We start from the raw sequence: 19,742 nt of genomic DNA, 5'->3' as shown, positions 1-19,742 counted from the left end.
TAGGAGAGGTGGATCCCAAGAGCTACGGATCAACCAACCTAGCAGAAACAGAGAGCTCCCAGTTCAGTGAGAAACCCTGTGTCAAAGAATAAAATGGAGAGCAACTGAGGAAGCCTTTCTGCCTCAGCCTCACAAGTGTTGGGGTTGCAGACATGTGACCCTACCCCTGCTCACTTGTGTCCTTTTCATGACTGCTTTGGATCATTGCATCAGATATAACTAACATGCCACACAAAGCCTAAAATACTAACTCTCTGGCCATTTACAGAGTTTATCAACCTCTGTCCTCAAACCTGAAAACCTATTATTTCCTTATACCTACAGGCACTTTGTGAGTCATCTGGTTGGTGGGGGAAGGTTAAGAGAGAATTCAGTTTGACGTCTCTGGACTTCAGTGATTCTGGGATACTTCAGATAATATCTCAAAAGGTTGATGAAAATTGCACTCTGTTGTGGAAGGGGGAGGGTCTCATGGACCCCCTTCCCTGAGGATTTATACACAGTTGGGGGCATTGTCTTCAGCCTGTAGCCATTGGTAAGCTGCACACACTCCTGTACATAACCCCTCACCCATGTCCCTGTACACAACTCCACGGAAACTCATCAGCACAAAGAGCAAAAAAGACGGGCTAGTAAGAGAGAGCCTAGTCGGGAAACGGAAGTGTATCAGTGGGAGTGGGAGAAGGGCAAGGGAAGGTAAGGGGGTGAAAATGATCACATACACCGTGTACACTGTGAAAATATCATGGTGAAATTCTAGTCCCTTGACCATATTTTTTCTCTCTACTCTACAAGAGAAAATATTGAGGTAATACTGGTACTCCTCCTGTCTTCCCAAGTGAAAACATGACAAAGAAATGGAGCCTTCCCTATTCAATGTTTGTCTCACTTGGTGTCTCTGTCTCTGTCTCTGTCTCTCTCTCTTTCTCTCCCTCCCCCTTTCTCCCTCCCTCCTTCTCTCTAACCAACACCAGTGGATTCTGGTGTTTTCAGAGGGCACACATCTCATTCCACCTCCTTCCCTGCCCCAGAATGCACACAAATTTGAGAGCTCTGTTCCCAGCTTCAGGACTCCTTGAAACTTCTCAGGCAGATGAGTGTTTGGTAGACTCTCTCTGAGGTGGGAAGGGAAATAGATAAGGGAAATAAGAAGCAAGCTAATTGTGATGACAACCCTAAGTTAAGTCTTCATCCCTAAGCCAGCTCTAGCAACAAGGGAGCTGATAGGGTCGGTATAGAGACCTCCCCTAAACAATTGTTTGTTTGCCAACATTATGGCTTCCCAGTGAAAAATAACTTCAAGTACTGAGAGATCAGCAAAGCAGAGCTCTTTAAAAATAGCATACAACTTGTTCGGGCTAACCTCTATAGAAATCCCCTCAGCTTCTATAGGTTTGAGCTAAACCGTTGCATTCTTACATATGCTTTTATCTGTGGGTTGCTTGTAGGTTTGGGGCCCCCAACTTAACACTTTGGGCAATTAAACATGTTTTACAGAGACAAAATTTTCAGGCTTTTGTGTTTGAACAAATGAGGAGAGTTACAATGAAAACATATTATCGTAGTTATCTGAAATAAGCCATGGCTGCTTTTCCAGGGCAGCTGTTAACCAGGGTTGCCCTGCCTGTGCCCAGCAGAATGATGCTCTTCCTGATAAGGGGAATGGGAACGGGGCTTCATTAGCTGCTGCAGCCAGGGCTCTTCCCTAAACTGTCTGGCCAAGGCAGTGCTCCTTTAGCTAAATTTTACTTTTGTCTAACTTACTGTTTTCTAAGCAAGTTTATTGCTTCTATTTCCTCTTCCATGCTAAGTTCATAGAAAAAGGGGGAAAGTTGGGATTCTAGACATCTCATATGCCCTATAAGCCACTGATGACAATGGAATCATAAGTCACTCTCTCTCTCTTGCCATTATGGCTTGTCTTCCAAAGGTTAATGTGCTAAAAGTTGGTCCCCAGCAAGGCAGTACTGAGGTGGTAGAACCTGTAAGAGCTGAGTCCTGCCAAAAGGTCGTTGGGTCATAGGAGCTCAACTCTCATGAATGCATTAATGCTAGTTTTTTTTCTTTTTTATTTATTTTTCAGTCTAAATTTAGATTAGAAACAAGGACGCTTCACAAGTCAGTTCCAGGGCCCTCTCCCTTTCCCTCCTCTCCTCCCGTGCCCTCCCCCCAACCCCCCCATTATCCCCTCATTTGGGTGTCAGTGAGGAGGCCTAAGTAATCTATTGAGCCTTGGGCAGTAGATCAGTACTCATCCCGAGTATACACACGGACTTTGGACTCCCATCCAACAATGTAAGATGCACTCTCACCCTGAACTCTTGGGGGAGGGTCTGGGCCCTGCCCTATATGAAATGACGGACTATGCACACCCCCATGGAGGGCCTCACCCTCCCTGGGGAAATGAGGGGATAATGCTAGTTTTAAAGAGTGGGCTGGGTCTTTCTCTCTGGTACACCCACTGAATTACTTACTAATTCCCAGGAGAGAGGAGAGAGCATTAACAAAGAGCAAGCCTGACCCCTTTCCCTCTCCATTGTGTGCACTGTCTCTCCTTCTCTCTCCCTCCATCCATCACCATGATGTCATCCACCATCCTCTCCAGCATAAACTGTCATTGAAGTTTTTGATTTTGGCCATTCTGACTGGAGTGAAATGGTATCTCAGAGTTGTTTTGATTTGCATTTCCCTGATGGCTAAGAATGTTGAGCATTTTCTTAAGTGTCTATCAGCCATTTAGACTCCTCTATTGAGAATTCTCTATTTAGTTCTGTACCCCATATTTTGATTGGATGCTTTGGTGTTTTGGAGACTTGCTTCTTGAGTTCTTTGTAAATTTTGGAGATCAGCCCTCTGTCAGATGTGGGGTTGGTGAATATATTTTCCCATTCTGCGGGCTGCCTTTTTGTCTTATTGACTGTGTCCTTTGCCTTACAGAAGCTTCTCAGTTTGCTCAGTGTCTGTGCTACTCTTGTTATGTTCAGGAAGCTGTCTCCTGTACCAATTTGTTCAAGGGTGCCTCCCACTTTCAGTGTGGCTGGATTTATGTTGAGGTCTTTGATCCATTTGGACTTCTTAAGTTTTGTGCATGGTGATAGACATGGATCTATCTGCAGTCTTCTACGTGCCAGCCTCCAGTTATGCCAGCACCATTTATTGAAGATGCTTTCTTTTTCCATTGTATAGTTTTAGCTTCTTTGTCAAAAATCAAGTGTTCATAGGTGTGTGGGTTAATATCAGGGTCTTCGATTCAATTGCATTGGTCTACCTGTCTATTTTTGTGCCAACACCAAGCTGTTTTCATTACTATAGCTCTATAGTAGAGCTTGAATTCAGGGATGGTGATGCCTCCGGAAGTTCCTTTATTGTACAGGGTTGTTTTGGCTATCCTGGGTCTTTTGTTTTTCCATATAAAGTTGATTACTGTTCTTTCCAGGTCTGTGAAGAATTGTGATGGTATTTTGATGGTGATTGCACTGATTCTGTAGATTGCATTTGGTAGGATTGTCGTTTTTACTATGTTGATCCTACCTATCCAAGAGCAAGGGAGATCTTTCCATTTTCTGGCATCTTCTTTAATTTCTTTCTTTAAAGACTCAAAGTTCTTATCATACAGGACTTTAACCTGGTTGGTTAGAGTTACCCCAAAATATTTTATGTTGTTTGTTGCTATTGTAAAGGGTGATGTTTCTCTTATTTCTTTCTCAACATATTTATTGTCTATATATAGTAAAGCTATTGATTTTTTGAGTCAATTTTGTATCCTGCCACTTTGCTGAAGGTGTTTATCAGCTGTAAGAGTTCCCTGGTAGTTCTTTGGGTCACTTACGTAGACTATTATATCATCTGTAAATAGTGAAAGCTTTACTTCTTCCTTTCCAATTTGTATCCCCTTGATCTCCTTTTGTTGTCTTATTACTCTAGCTAGGTAGAACTTCAAGTACAGTATTGAAGAGATATGGAAAGAGTGGGCAACCTTGTCTTGTTCCTGGTTTTAGAGGAATCGCCTTGAGTTTCTCTCCATTTAGCTTGATGTTGTTGGCTGTCGGTTTGCTTTATATTGCCTTTATTATGTTAAGGTATGTTCCTGTTAACTCTTATTTCTCCAAGACCTTTATCATGAAGGGTTGTTGAATTTTGCCAAAGGCCTTTTCAGCATCTAGTGAGATGATCATGTGGTTTTTCTTTTGTAGTTTGTTTATATGGTGGATTACTTTGATCAATTTTTGTATGTTAAACCATCACTGCATCCCTGGGATGAAGCCTACTTGATCATGATTTATGATTTTTCTCATGTGTTCTTGGATTTGATTTGCCAGTATTTTATTGAGTAGTTTTGCATCAATGTTCATGAGGGAGATTGGTCTGTAATTCCCTATCTTGGTTGTGTTTTGTGTGGTTTGGGTACTAAGGTAATTGCAGCCTCATAAAAAGAGTTTGGCAGTGATCCTTCTGTTTCTACTGTGTGGAACAATTTGAAGAGTGTTGGTATTCTCTCTTCTTTGAATTTCTGATAGAATTTTTCACCAAAGCCATCTGGCCCTGAACTTTTTTTTTGTTGGAAGACTTTTGGTTGGAAGACTTTTGATGGCTGCTTCAATTTTTAGGGGCTATAGGTCTATTTAAACTGTTTATTTGTTCTTGATTTAATTTTGAAAGTTTCCCATGTTTCCTGAATATTTTGTGTTAAGGATTTGTTGGATTTAAGATTTTCTTTGGTCAATAAATCTATTTCCTCTAGTTTATCTTCTGCACCTGAGATGCTGTCTTCCATCTCTTGTATTCTGTTGGTTATGCTTGCATCTGTAGTTACTGATACTGATTGTTTACTCAGCTTTTCTATTTCCAGCATTTTCCCTCAGTTTGTGTTTTCTTTGTTGTCTCTATTTTAGTTTTCATGTCTTGAACTGTTTGAATTGTTTCCTTCATCTGTTTGATTGTTTTTTCTTGGCTTTCCTTGCTTTCTTTAAGAGATTTGTTGATTTTTTGTTTGTTTGTTTTTTCTTCCATTTCTTTAAGGGATTTTCTCATATCCTCTTTGGGGCCTCTATGATTTTCATGAGGTTGTTTTCAAGGTCATTCTTTTCTGTTTCATCTGTCTTGGGATGTCCGGGTCTTGCTGGTGTAGAGTCTCTAGACTCTGATGGAGACAAATAAGTCTTTCTGTTGTTGGATGTGATCTTATACTGTCGTCTTCCCATCTCTTCTTCCAGTGGGTATAGATGGGGTCTCTCCCTCTCCCTCTCCCTCTCTCTCTCCCTCTCTTCCTCTCTTCCTCTCTCTTTCTCTTTCTCTCTCTCTCTCTGTCTCTCTCTCTGTCTCTCTCTCTCTCTCTCTCTCTCTGTGTGTGTGTGTGTGTGTGTGTGTGTGTGTGTGTGTGTGTGTGTGTCTTTCTCACTCTCTACTGGAGGGTAGAGCAGAAAGCCAGGAATGGAAGCCGATGATGGTGGCTGGTTTGCTCTGCCTCCAGATCCCTCTATTCGGTCCCAAAAAGTCTTTTGTTGTTGTTTATTGTTGTTTCTGTTTTTTGAGACAGGATTTCTCTGTGTAGCCCTGGCTGTCCTGGAACTTGATTTGTAGACCAGGTTGGCCTTGAACTTGTAGAGATCTGCCTGCCTGCCTCCAGAGTGCTGGGATTAAAAACATGAGCCACCATGCCTGGCTCCAAAAAAGTCTTAATGGGATAACAAAATCATTCTTTTTTTAAAAAAAAATCTCATCACAACCCAAGACAGGTCCGTTGAAGGAGTGCTTTTGTAATGCTTATTCAAGAACACTGCTGGAACCTCCATTTCTTAAGACCTCCAGTACATGTGCTAGACCCTTTGTATCTACTAACTATAAAAAGAAAGCACTTGGCTGGGTGGTAGTGGCACACACCTTTAGTCCTAGCACTCAGGAGGCAGAGGCAGGCAGATCTCTGTGAGTTCGAGGCCAACCTGGTCTCCAAACTACACAGAGAAACCCTGTCTCAAAAAAGCCAAAGAAAGAAAGAAAGGAAGGAAGGTTGTGAGAAAGAGAGGAGAGAGAGAGAGAGAGAGAGAGAGAGAGAGAGAGAGAGAGAGAGAGAGAGAGAGAGAGAGAGAGAGAGAGAGAGAGAGAGAGAGAGAGAGAGAACGCTCACACTTGGGAACTCAGCAAAGATAGAAAGAGAAGATATGAAAGGACTTGAACAGTGGCGTTACTGTCTAGGCCCAAAAGAGTCACAGATCACGTCTCGCTACTTTCAATTGTCTAGAAACAAGGCATACAGCCATAGCAAAGGGGTTTGGAGAAATGTAGTCAAGCTGTGTAGTCAGGAATCAAAACAACGGGTTGGGTACCATTTTCTTCCCTAACTACCACGAGAAAATTTCAGACCTACAGTTAGCACTGTTGGTTCACTGCCAAGATTCCCTTTACTAGGACAGGACCCATTAGTGAGTGTTGTTCACTAATGGCCCACAGCTGTTCTTATTGCACATTTACCTTTTGCCAAACTGAAGCCATTTCTGCGTTATACTCCTACAAGTTCCAGCCTCCGCAGGAAGAGCCCACAGGAAATGACTGATTTCCATAAGTGGAAATAATCCTAGCCTACTGCCTTAAAAAATCAATAATAGGTATAGCAGGGGAGCATGGAAGATTATCGATGAAACAGTATGTGGGATTGATGTTGTTTATTTATTTGTGTTAAGGCAAAATCTGACTTTGTACCCCAGACTTGCCTCCAAGTTGTTATGATTCCCTGTCTTAGCCTTCCAAATGATTGGGTTATAGACGTGAGCTGCCACACACAGGTGAAAGCCATGAGTGTAGGTTGGTAGGGCTGTCGGGGGCTAATAGGTACAAGAGGGTTCATTCTATTAGTCTATGGATTTTGTGAGTTTCTAAAATTTCATATAATAAAAAAATTTCAAGCCAGGTATGAAAATGCATGCCTTTGATCCCAGCACTCAGGAAACAGGCAGAAGACCTCTATGAATCTGAGGCCACCATGATCTACACAGTGAGCTCTAGATCAGCAGTGAGTACATAGTAAGACCCCGTTTCAAAAGAAAAAATTAAAAAATATATAGTCTCCTACCCTTTAGTGAAACTTAAATATGGAACCAATATACCATGATAGTAAAGGGTATTTTGGTTTGTGTGTTGGGACATGGTATAATGTATCCCAGGTTGGTCCTGAACTTACTATATGGTGGAGAATGCCTTGAACCCCTGATCCTCCTGCCTCCACCTTGATATAATTTACTTTTTAAATGCAATGAAAGCTTTATGGCTAATGAAATATAAATATCCCATGCCATTTACAGCTGCATTCCATATTATCTATAGGTGAGGTGACATGGTATCCTGAATTTTCACTAAAATACGCAGGCACAAAAGAAAAGGTCAAGAACAGATAACTTGAAAGAAAATGTGAAAATATGAACAATCACTGGGCCCATAGGGCCTGACACTGTTAAGATGTGTGGCCTTGTTGGGGGAAATGTATCACTGTGGGGGCAGGCTTTGAGGTCTCCTATGCTCAAACTATGCCCAGTGTAGGACACAGTCTCCTTCTGCTGCCTGCAGAACAAGACATAGAACGTTCATGCCTGCATGCTGCCACGTTTACATGTCCTGCCATGATAATGGACTAAACCGCTGAAACTATAAGCCAACTCCAATTAAGCGTTTTCCCTTATATGAGTTTCTGAGGTCATGGTGTCTCTTCTCAGCAACAGAACACTGATTAAGACAATTGTTTTAGGTAAATAATCGACAGAGGAAAAGACACTACACTAGTCTCTCAATTCTTTTTACATCTGCCAGGTGGTTCATATCTATAATCCCAGCACTTAGGAAGTTGAGGAAAGAGGACAGCATAGGTACAGACTGAGACTCTCCCCGAAAAAACATTCAATTGTTTCATAGCTGAAATTTTCCATACTTACAATATATTTTTGCAGTCCTCACACTTGAGAGCCAAAGGCAGGAGGATCAGGAATAGCAAGGTCATCCTCTACTACATAGTGATTTAGAAGCCAGCCTGTGCTACATGAGTCTCAAAATACTAAAGCAAAAGGACTTATCAACACCCCGCTTGCAGTCTCATTTGTTCATTCTAACATGTAAGCCCATACTGAGACTCTTGCATCTATATGACTTTCACTTGTTTGTCGAAGTATTTTGTTTGCTTGTCTGTTTAAGACATGGTCTCATTATGTAGCCTACTTTGGTCTCAAACTCACACTGATCCTCCTGCCACAGTCCCCCAAGGGCTGAGATCACAGATGTGCATCACTGCACCTGGCTCCCAACATGATTTTGAATTGTAATGATACCTAGAAATGGTAGACACACTGGAGAGATGACTCAGTAATTAAGAGCACTGGCTGCTCTTCCAGAGAACCTGGGTTCAATTCCCAGCGCCCACACAGTCGCTCACACCTGTCTGTAAATCCAGTTCCAGGGTTTCTGACACCCTCACATAGACATACAAGTAGGCAATACACCAATGTACATAAGATAAAAATAAGTTATATATTTAAAAAACTTTTAAATAAGGAAGAAATGGCGACTACAATAACAGTATAAAGAAAGCATGCCTTTGTCTTAGAAACTAGTGAAATATCTGGCAACTGCTCGAATTTTTTCATTGTGTTAGAATGTTAGTGCAGAAGAAAGTTCAGCACATCTGATTGACAATGCCTGATTTCCTCTGGGGCTGGGAGAAACAGACATGTATGTTGATTTTGAAAAGGATGTTTATGTCACATGCCCTGTATTATCTCCACGAGACTCCACCCACTAACTGCTGTCAGAAGGGGCACAAGATCACAGGCCTAAGAGCCTGCACTATCTTTTAAGCCTTAGAACTTCTTGGGGACTATGCGTTTGCAAACAGTTTCCAGATCCTTAGACATGCCAGTCTATGAAAATAATAGCACTGGATTAAAAAACTAAGAGACTTGGTCACCTCCACAATTGTTTCCATTTTGGAACCAGAGTGCTATACTTGCTTTGAGACAGGGGGTAGTGGCCTTCACATGCAATAAGGCTTTCATTTGAAGCCTTGTGTGACAGAAAAGTTGGAAACATTTTTGAGTTCATGAAACTCATTCTTAATTTTGACCCAAACCAGCTGTTTCATTTAAGCCAACAGAGATTATTTTTAAAAACTGTTATTTCTGGAGCTAGATCCTATCCAGCAATGCTGCTACAGATTCTGATCCTTTAGGAAAGTTCTGTTAGAAAGATATTTCAAGTCTGTTACCTCTTCACAGACTGCTCTTTATTTATTTTGATTTTGTGTATAAGTGTTTTGCCTGCATGTATGTGTCTGTGCACCACATTCATTCATGATGCCTTTGGAACCCAGATGAGGGCATCAGATTCCATGCAACCGACATTACAAACAGTTGTAAGATGTCACCTGGGTGCTGAATTAAATCCAGGTCCTCCTGGAAAGTAGCCAGGGCTCTTGATCACTGAGCCCATTTTTGCTCCAGATTGCTTTTTTAATGTGTATATGTGTGCATGTAATTATTTATTCACATGTTTCTGTGTATGTGCACATGTGTGCAGTTGTCCAACGATGCCAGAAGAGGTGATGGGGTCTCTGAAGCTGGAGGTACAGGCCGTTGGGAACCATACTCTGGTCCTCTAAAAGGGCAGAAGTTCTTAACTGATGAACCATCTTTCCAGCCCTTCACAAATCACTCTTAACTATTTGCTTAAGATGTATATTTAGACAAGCATATGACAGCTGATCAAACATATATCATGATCCACTGACAATAAATGTAAGTGATAATGCAGAAAATGGAGCTCATAAACACTGCTGGTGGGAATGTAAAATGAAGCAATCACTTTGGAAAGCAGTCTAGCTGTTCCTCAGACTCTTACTCTATGTGTTTGTTTCATTTCTGTTGCTGTAATAGAATACTCTGACAAGGGGACTTCAAAGATGGCTCAGCACTTAAGACCACTTGCTCTTGCAGAGGACCCAGATTCACTTCCCAGCACCCATGTGGGAGCTCAAAACCATCTGTGACTCCAGTCCCAGGAATCCAGTGTCTTCTCTGACCTCCAAGGGCACCAGGCAGGCACAGGATACACATACATACATGCAGGCAAGACACTCATAAACCTAAAATAAAATAATCTAAAATTTTATGTATAGAACACTGATGAAAAGCGACTTAGGGGCTGCAGAGATGGTTCTTCCAGGGGACTTGGGTTCAATTTCCAGCACCCACATGGTAGCTCACGACCATCTATAACTCCAGTTCCAGGGGATCTGATGCCTTCTTCCATCCTCTACACGCACGTGGTATGCTTAATATATGTTCAGACAAAGGACACTTAAAATAAAATTACACTCTTTAAAAGAAAACAATTTTGGACTGGAGAGATAACTAACTAGTTAAAGGCACTGGTGCTCTTCCAGGAGACCTGAGTTCAATTCCCAAAACACACTTAGTGGCTCACAACCATCCGTAGCTCAAGTCCCAGGAGATCTGATATCCTTTTCTGTTCTCCACAGGCACCAGGCCCACACATTGTATACAGACATAATACATACAAACAAAACACCTAATCATATTAAATGAATAGATAAAAATTTAAAGCACAACTTAGAGGAGAAATGGTTTATTCTGGATTATAATTCCAGAAGGATAGGAAGCCATGTAACAGACAGGGAGGATGTAGTGGCAGGATCAGGAGACTGGTTGGTCACCCTGCATCCTCATCCATGCTCAGAAAGCAGAGTGTGAACAGGAAGTGAGGTCAGGCTATAAAACCCCAAGGCCCTGGGATGGCCATACGCCTTTAATCCCAGCACTCAAGAGACAGAGGCAGGTGGATGTCTACACAGAGAGTTCCAGGCCAGCCAGGACTACATAATGAGACCAAGTCTCAAAAACACAAAACACCAAGTCTCAAAAACACAAAACAAAAAGCAACCTCAAAGCCAACCCCCAACGACCCATTTTCTCCAGCAAGATTCCACCTTCTAACAGTTTCACAACTTTCCCCAATAGTGCCACCAGCTGAGGACCAAGTGTCCAAAAACATGAAACCAATGGGAGACATTTCCCATTCAAACCACTACACCATATAACCCAACAATTCTGCCTCTGGGTACATACTCAAGAGCAATGAAAGAGCACATTGAACACAAAAACAAAACTTGTGCCCAGAGGCCTGGAGAAATGGCTCAGCCATTAAGAGCACTGACTGCTCTTCTAGATGGCTTGGGTTTGATTCCCAGCACCTACATGGCAGCTCACAAACATCTGTTACTCCAGTACCAGGGGACTAAATACCCTTTTCCAGTCTCTGTGAGCACCAGGCATGTACATAATTCACAGACATACATAGACGTAAAACACCCATGCATATAAAAATAAAATAAACCTGTCCCCAGACTTACATTAGAGCATGGTTAATAATAACCACAAAGTGAAAACAATCCAAATGACTAATGACTAATGAGGAGATAAAAAATGTGACACGGTCATTGAAGGTATTGTTCAATGAAGTACTGATAGGTGCTATACTATGAATGAACATTATGCTAAGTGATAGAACTCAGACACAGGCCAAATGCTATAAAGGTTTAATTATTTGAAATATCCAAAACAGGCAAATCTAGAATGAGACTAGTTGACTAGGGCTGGGTAGATAGGTTGGGAAGACATGAGAACTGATTACTAGTATATGTAGGGCTTAGGGATGATGAAAATGTTCTAAAATTATTAATGCTAGCTCTATAACCTAAGAAAGTACTGAGTTATTTAAACAGTAATCTATTTTCTGTGTGTGGATATGAATATATGTACATGTACCACTTGCATTCCTGGCACTTGCAGAAGTCAGAAGAAGGCATTGTATCCCCTGGAATTGGAGTTACAGTGCTCTCAATTGCTGAGCTATCACTCAGCCCCTCAAGAGTAATTCTTAATGTTTTAATATAATATTTAATTAACCTTTTGAGAATTTCATACAAGCATGCAATGTATTTGAAAATATTCACTCCCAGTCTTCAACTCCTCCCACATCCATATCCCCCCACCCCTTCTCCAACTGTGTTTTCTCTCTCTCTTTTGTTTAAGTAACCCACTGAGTCCATATACTCATAAGTGTGAGGCCATCCCCTGGAGCACTGATCCATCACGAGCTACACACATCCTTAAAGAAAACTGACTCTCCCTCCCCAGAAGCTATCAGCTGTACATAGCTCCTTAGCTAGGAATGGTGTTAATAGCTCCTCAACTAGGCATGGGACTTACGACCCCTTCTCCCTCCATGCTAGAATGTTGACTGGCTTGATTTTAAGCCGGTCTTTCGCAAGCAACCACAACTGCTGTAGATTCCGTACATGCTGCCGTGTCCAGCACTGTTCTATAGACGATATTCACTCTGCTCCTTCCAAGTCTCTGGCTCCCACAATCTTGTAACCCGGCATTTAGGATTCTGAGACAGGAAAATTGTGATTACATGGTTAAGAAAAGCTTGGACTGACTAACAAGTTCCAGGCTAGCCTGAACTATCAAGTTGTAGCCATGCCTCAAAAAGTAAATTAAATTAAACTAAAATGGTGAATTTTTTTTTTGGTATTTTACAAGACAGGGTTTCTCTGTATTGTTTTGGAGGCTGTCGGTCCATCCTGGCCTCGAACTCACAGAGATCCGCCTGCCTCTGCCTCCCGAGTGCTGGGATTAAAGGCATGCACCAACCCCACCCCACCCCCCACACCCCACACCCCACACCCCCACACCCCCACCCCTGGCTTTAAATTGGTGAATTTTAAGACATGTAAATTGTGTCTCTATCACAAATGTTCTCGAATATTTAGCATGTCTCTACCACATGCCTATTAATTTCCTTGGAGAAACAAATGAATTGAAGAGCAGTGTGTAGTGTACCTCTTAGTTGCCTAAGCCATGTTTTTTTCCTTTTATTTAAAACAGATCCTTTTCTCAAATAATGTATCCTGATTACTGTTTCCCCTCCCTCTACCTCTCTCGGTTTCTCCCCATGTCCCCTCTCCTCTGAATTCATCCCCTCTCTGTCTCTCATTAGAAGAGAACAGGCTTCTAAGAGATAACAACCAAACATGGCAAAATAAAATATAATAAGATGAAACAAAAACTATAGCCTCAAGGCTGGACAAGGCAAACAAACAAAGCAAAAAGCAACAAGAGCAAGCACAAGAATCAGGGACCCACTCCTTCTTACACCCGGGAGTCCCACAGAAATACTAAGCTGAAAGGTATAATTATGCAGAGGACCTGACGGAGACCCATGTTGGCCCTGTGCTTGCTGCTTCAATCTTTGTGAACTCATTATGTGCCTTGTTTAGTTGATTCAGAGGGCCTTGTTCTCCTGGTACCCTCTATCCCCTCTTGTTCTAACACTCTTTCCACCTCCTCTTCCGTGAGGTTCCCTGAGCTCTGGGGGAAGGGATTTAATGGCGACATTAAATTTAGAAAGAGCTAAATCTCCCCTCACCCCATGTGTAACTCTCCAGACATAGCAGTCCACGCTGCTCCAAACAGACAACACACCACAGCATTCAGCCAGACTTCTGACAGTTCATTGCACTGTGCAAATGCTGTGCTCCTCTCGCATCACATCAATTTAAAGCATCCATAGACACCCTGCAGGTACACAGTATAAATGGAAGTTCTCAACTGGTGCCCTTTCTAGATCTTGCCTCCTTTTGTCTATTTTGCTGAACCATGATCTCCAGCAATACTTCATGGCTTCCCAGCTCTAGATAGTGTCTAAGAGACACTGAATATCCAGTTGGTGGGGACACTTCTCCAACATTTTCCCAGACTCCCTGACAGCCATGTCTTTTTCCCACTGTACAGTAGGAAAATACTTTCCTAGCACACTCAGTTATGCCTCCCTTGACACAGAGGCAGTCTCATAACCAGCTTTGAAATAGTCTATATAACCCAAGTCTTATCAGAACGGGTAAAATTTGAACAAATTAAGGATGAGCTGAAAGGTGCATGCCACCTGCAAAGATTAAATTCAGGGTCTCATGAATGCGAGGTACACTCTACCACTAAACTATATTCTAGTGTCTGGCTTGATTTGGATGGAGGGGTGGTTAGAGACAGTGTCCCACTATATAATATAGGCTGACCTTGAACTCCTGATCCTCCCACCTCCTCATCTCCCAAATTCTGCCAATGACATTTGTGTCCCATTGTACCTGGCTTGTTTTTTTATGGTTTTGGTTTTTTTGTAATGTTTTTATTTAAATTAGAAACATGAATGATTCACATGTCAGTCCCAGCTCCCTCTCCCACCCCTCCTCCCTTGTCCCTCCACCAGCCCTCCCAGTCCCCCACCCAGTCCCCACATCATTCCCCAGGGAGGGTGAGGCCCTCCTTGGGGGGATCTCTAAAGTCTGTCATTTCATCCAGGGCAGGATCTAGGCCCTTCACCTGGCTTGTTTTTTAATTAAATGAACTTTGTGCCTCAGCTTACATAGGAATGAAAAGGGGTGTAAATATTTAAAATAATAACCATACTTCCAAACCAAATTGTGTTAACCAAAAGATCCATTGATAGAAGAATGAATGAACAAAACCTAATATGTACATGGACTGGAAGATTACATAACCTGAAAGAAGAAAAGTCTCACATATCCTATAAAGTGGATTATGCTGGTTGAAATAGAAAAATCACAGACACACATTTTATGATTTTATTATATGATGTTTCCAAAGTCAATAAATTCATAAAGATGGAAATCAGAATGGCAGTTTCCAAGGGCAGGGAAGAGGAAAAAATAATTGTGAATAGATGAATGTAGAATTTAAATTTTACAACATGAAAAGGTCTGGAGATATGTAATGCAGTATGTGAAAACACACTGTTAAACTGTACAAGTTAAAATGATCAATTCTGTGCTGTGTGTATTCTACCACAATTTCAATAGTCTTCGTTATAAAGTAAACTGTTGCACTGGAATGCATCAGTTTTAACTTCCTAAAACCTGTTTTCAAACATAACTCTCGGCCAAACCCATGAAGTGCCTATGCTTTGACAAATCATACCACTGATGCTAATGATTCTCCTTCCCACTGTCAAGGCTTTCCTGTCCTCAGTCACTCTCTTTGTTATTCCCTATTAAGTATCCTCTGAGAAGTGTTAGCCAAGTACAGTCCTCGGACTATTAATGATACCTGGAGTACAAAGAAGTGTTCAGAGATCTTGGAGGAAAAACAATTATGTCCACAAACATGTGATAAATTTGAAATGTAAGAAAAATGTGATTTAACAACAGAAAAAAAATCTCATCATATTCTCAGCTATTATCACAATCCTAAAACTTGTGTATTCACCATAAAATCTTTATTAGAGGGCTTTGGAGATGACTCCATGAGTAAAGTGCTTGCCCCACAAGCATGGAGACCCCAGCACCCATGTAAATGCACAGAAGGTATGATGGTGTGTACCTACAACTTAGTAGGCAGGGGGCAGAGACAGGATACCTAGAGCATGCTGACTAGCCAGACTAGTCAAAATAGTAAACTCCAGGTTCAATGAGAGACCTTGCCTCGATATATAAGGTGGAGCGCAACGAAAGAAAACACCCAATGTCAATCTCAGGCCTCCAAATACACCCAAACACAGCACATGCGCACCTAAAAACACCCCCAAACATGAGCATGTGAACACACACACCAAACACACATACACTAAAAAAAGTGTTTTATCAGAGCTAGGGATACAGCCCATCAGTAGAGTGCTTGCCTAGCACGTGTACATAGACCCTGCTTTTGATCCCCAGAACCAATAAAAGGAAAAGGAAAAAAAACAGACTTAACAAGTCATTTCCTTTCAGTAATATTAAATTCCTGGGATGCATTTTATCTCAGCCAATATATTTTAAGTCATTTACATAGCATCACTTGTATTTGTTTGATTTTCAATTTTTGTTGTTCTTCAGCAACTTGTAAAAATGGATCAAGATTCCATCAAAGCTGGGGGTGGTGGCCCATGCCTGGAATCCCAGTACTCAGAGGCAAGAAGACCTCATTTGAAGTGTCTGTGGGTAGACAGTGAGATCCTCATAAAAATCCAACGAAGAGATTATTCCGTTGGCCTGGGTGTGGTAATGCATTCCTGTAGTCCCAGCACTTGGAAAGTAGACGGAGTAGGATCAGGAATTCAAGGTCAGCCTTGCCTACAAAAGCTTCTCAGTGAAAAGGAATACACAAAGTCAGTAACCTTTAGTCCCAGCACTTGGGAGGCAAAGACCAAAGACAGGCAGATCCCTGAGAGTTCGAGGACAGCCTGAGATTCAGGACAGCAAGGGTTATGTAGAGAGACCCTCTCTCAAAAACTAAATCGATTTTTAAAATGTCAAAGGAAAGAAAAATTATCACACACACATACACACACACACACACAGAAAAGGCTATTGACGGCTGGGCATGGTGGCATATACTGTAAATCCTAGTACTCAGGAAACCAAGGCAGGAAGACAGCTACAGGTTCAAGACCAGCAAGTTGAAGTTCAACCTGGACTACAGAGTGAGATCTTGGCTCCAAAAAACAAACTAAAAAAATGGTCACTGACATACTACAGTAAACAGGATCAAGCAGTCTATATTCCATTATGGATGCAGGCAAGCTCCTAGGCCCCAATCCTATTAAAGGCACTATTAGCAGTTGATGGCCACTGAAGAGGGGCAATCACTCTGCCTTGGTGAACATGGACCCTGGTAGGTTGCTCAAACCCAGTGGATAGGTACATAAGCATGCGCATATGGGCAGCACTACTTGGACTCATATGGCTCTTCATAACAAGAACAAAAAATACATGAAGTGGGGAGGGATGTGTGGTGGGGACCCTAGGGGAAGTTACAGGTGGATGAAAACGGCTTATAAACATTCTATAAATGTATGGAACTTTCAAAAAATAAAGAAAACTGTTCAAACAAAATAAAACTGAATCAATATGAAAAAGAAACACTGCAGCACAAGCAGCATGGAGAAATCATGTAGATAGAGTCGGACTCTGAATCATCAGAATGGGAATTTATAAAAAGGGTTGGGGACAAAAGAACAAGAAAGAGAATGATGGGCAGATGACAAGGAATAGGAAACACAATTCTAGGAAAAATAGATGCGGTTTTTTTTCATAGACTCCCATACTTTGCCTGTTAGGAAACTGACAAATACCATCAGGAAAACACCCAGAGCCCTTGAATCCGTTTCCAAAACAAAGCACAATGACCTTTCTGGTGAACTAGCTAAGATTTTCCAGAATAAGCTAAAAATTGTACTTCACAGGATGTTGAAGGTTCAAGTTGTTCTATTGCCAAGAACTTTATGAAACAACTCACAGAGTTAATCGATCTGTGCCAAGAAGATGGACTAGCTAATTGGCATCATTTGCCTATCAACTGACTGCATGAACATCATCTAATATCAATAGCATTCTGTATAAATAATGACTTACCCTGGTGTTTATGTGAATAGATAATTCATAGTACATATGCACAGTACTCATGGCCTGTGCAATGAGCCACATGACTAAGAAGTGCTCAGTGTTTTCTTTTGTTGATCTCTAACTATTCACACTACAAGGAGCATTTCTCCTTCAGGGAGCAGCAGCTGTGCAAGCAGCATTTCGGGATTTTTCTAGGTGAGTCAAACTGGCCACAAGAAACAAAAGTAGAATTGCTATTGCCTCAAGCCGTGGAGAAGTTAACATAATTCAGATTCAAAGTTCTATCATCACAATTGTTTGTTTCCGTTTCTGCGTGTGCTTATTTGTTTATTTGGATTTTTTGTTTTGTTTTTCAAGACAGGTCCTGATGTGGGATAATGCTCTTGTACACTGTAAAGATGATTTACTCATATTGATTTAATAAAATGCTGATTGGCCAGTAGCCAGACAGGAAGTATAGGTGGGGCTACCAGACTAGGAGAATTCTGGGAAGAGGAAAGGCAGAGAGTGAGACACCAGACAGACACAGAGGAAACAAGGTGAGAATTCCATACTGAGAAAAGGTACCAAGCTATGTGGCTAAACATAGATAAGGATTATGGCTTAATTTATGCTGCAAGAATTTGTTAGTAATAAGCCTGAGCAAAAGGTCAAACAATTTAAAATTAAAATAAGGCTCTGTGTTTATTTGGGACTCAACGGCTGTAGGACCCGGTAGGACAAAAACTTCCATCTACAACAGTCTCTCTATGTAGCCCTAGCTGACCTGAAACTATCTCTATAGACCAGGCTGGCCTTGAACTCACAGAGAGCCACCTGCCTCTGCCCACAAGTGCTGGAATTAAAGGTATGCACTACCACAGCCCATATTGTTTGGTATTTTATTTTACTTTTTATTTCTGTGTCTGTGCATGTATGTGTGTATTAGCATGCATGTGTGTGTGTGTGTGTGTGTGTGTGTGTGTGTTCACATTCATGCAGGTGCCCTTGTGTGTATGTGCCTGCATATGTGTGTGTATGTGTGTGTGTTTACATTCACGCAGGTGTCCAAGTAGGCCAGAAGGGACCCATTAGAGCTGGAGTTAGAGGCAGTTGTGAGGCACCTAGCATAGGTGCTGGGAATCAAACTCTGGTCTTCAGCCAGAGCAGCAAGTGCTCGTAAATGTCTCCTGACCCTTGGATAATTGGACTTTTTGAGACAGCGTCTTCTTCCTGTGGTCCACATTGGCCTCAATTTGAAAATAGTTGGGAATAACTTTTAACTACTAATTTTCGTGCGCCTGCCTTCCATATCCTGGGATTATAGACACACAACACTGCACCTGCCTGCTACCATGTGCACTTCATTTCTAGACTCTGCAATATCTCCCAGTTATGTCAACCACATATATTCTCAGGCTGAACTCTCATATACCTCTCTTCTAACAGTTTTACCTACTGTCTGCTGGGCTTTACTGGCTAAGTCTAACTTAATCACATGCCTACTCAGGAATCAGTTTGGAGAGAAGTAAATACTTCAGCCAAGTATGACAGTGCAAACTTGTCATCCCAGCCTTTATGAGGCAAAGGCAAGAGGAGATCGAAACTTCAAGGCTAGCCTAGGCGAGCCCACATCTGGACTACTGAGACTACCTCCATGATGGGGGGAGGAGACAGACACAGATAGAGAGAAAGAGATTACAGTTGAAAACCTGGAATTACATCCACCTCTTTTGTTGTTGTTGTTGTTGTTTTACCAGACAGGGTTTCTCTGTGTTGTTTTGGAGGCTGTCGGTCCAGCCTGGCCTCGAACTCACAGAGATCCGCCTGCCTCTGCCTCCCGAGTGCTGGGATTAAAGGCGTGTGCCACCACCGCCCGGCCATCCACCTCTTGATATGCAAAAATACATGCTTTTCCAAAATAAAACCAAAGAACTACATGAAGGAAATGATGAATGGGAAATAGAGATGGGGTGATAATAAATGCATGCAAATAAAATGACAGTCTCTTCACACCCATTTATTCACTCAGGACAGCCAGATGTCAGCACTATGCTTCTCAACTCAGTGTGGAAGTAATCGGACTAAATTGCTCACCCTCGGTGACTGCTTCTTCAGGATGCTGTGTGAAGTCATGTAGCAGGTAAATGGGACTTTTCTAATAGGCAGAGAGGAGCATTAACTAACAAGAAGATGTTCATGCAAGCATGACACTAACAATGCTAGGAAAGACTGTATCTGCCAGAAAAACATGCACCGCATCTTTGCTCTCTTATGTGAATGCTAACTTTGAATCTTTAGATAAGTG

Source organism: Mesocricetus auratus, unplaced genomic scaffold (assembly GCF_017639785.1).
Source record: "Mesocricetus auratus isolate SY011 unplaced genomic scaffold, BCM_Maur_2.0 Super-Scaffold_100003, whole genome shotgun sequence".
Lineage (NCBI taxonomy): Eukaryota > Metazoa > Chordata > Mammalia > Rodentia > Cricetidae > Mesocricetus > Mesocricetus auratus.
This window is presented reverse-complemented; position numbering follows the sequence as displayed.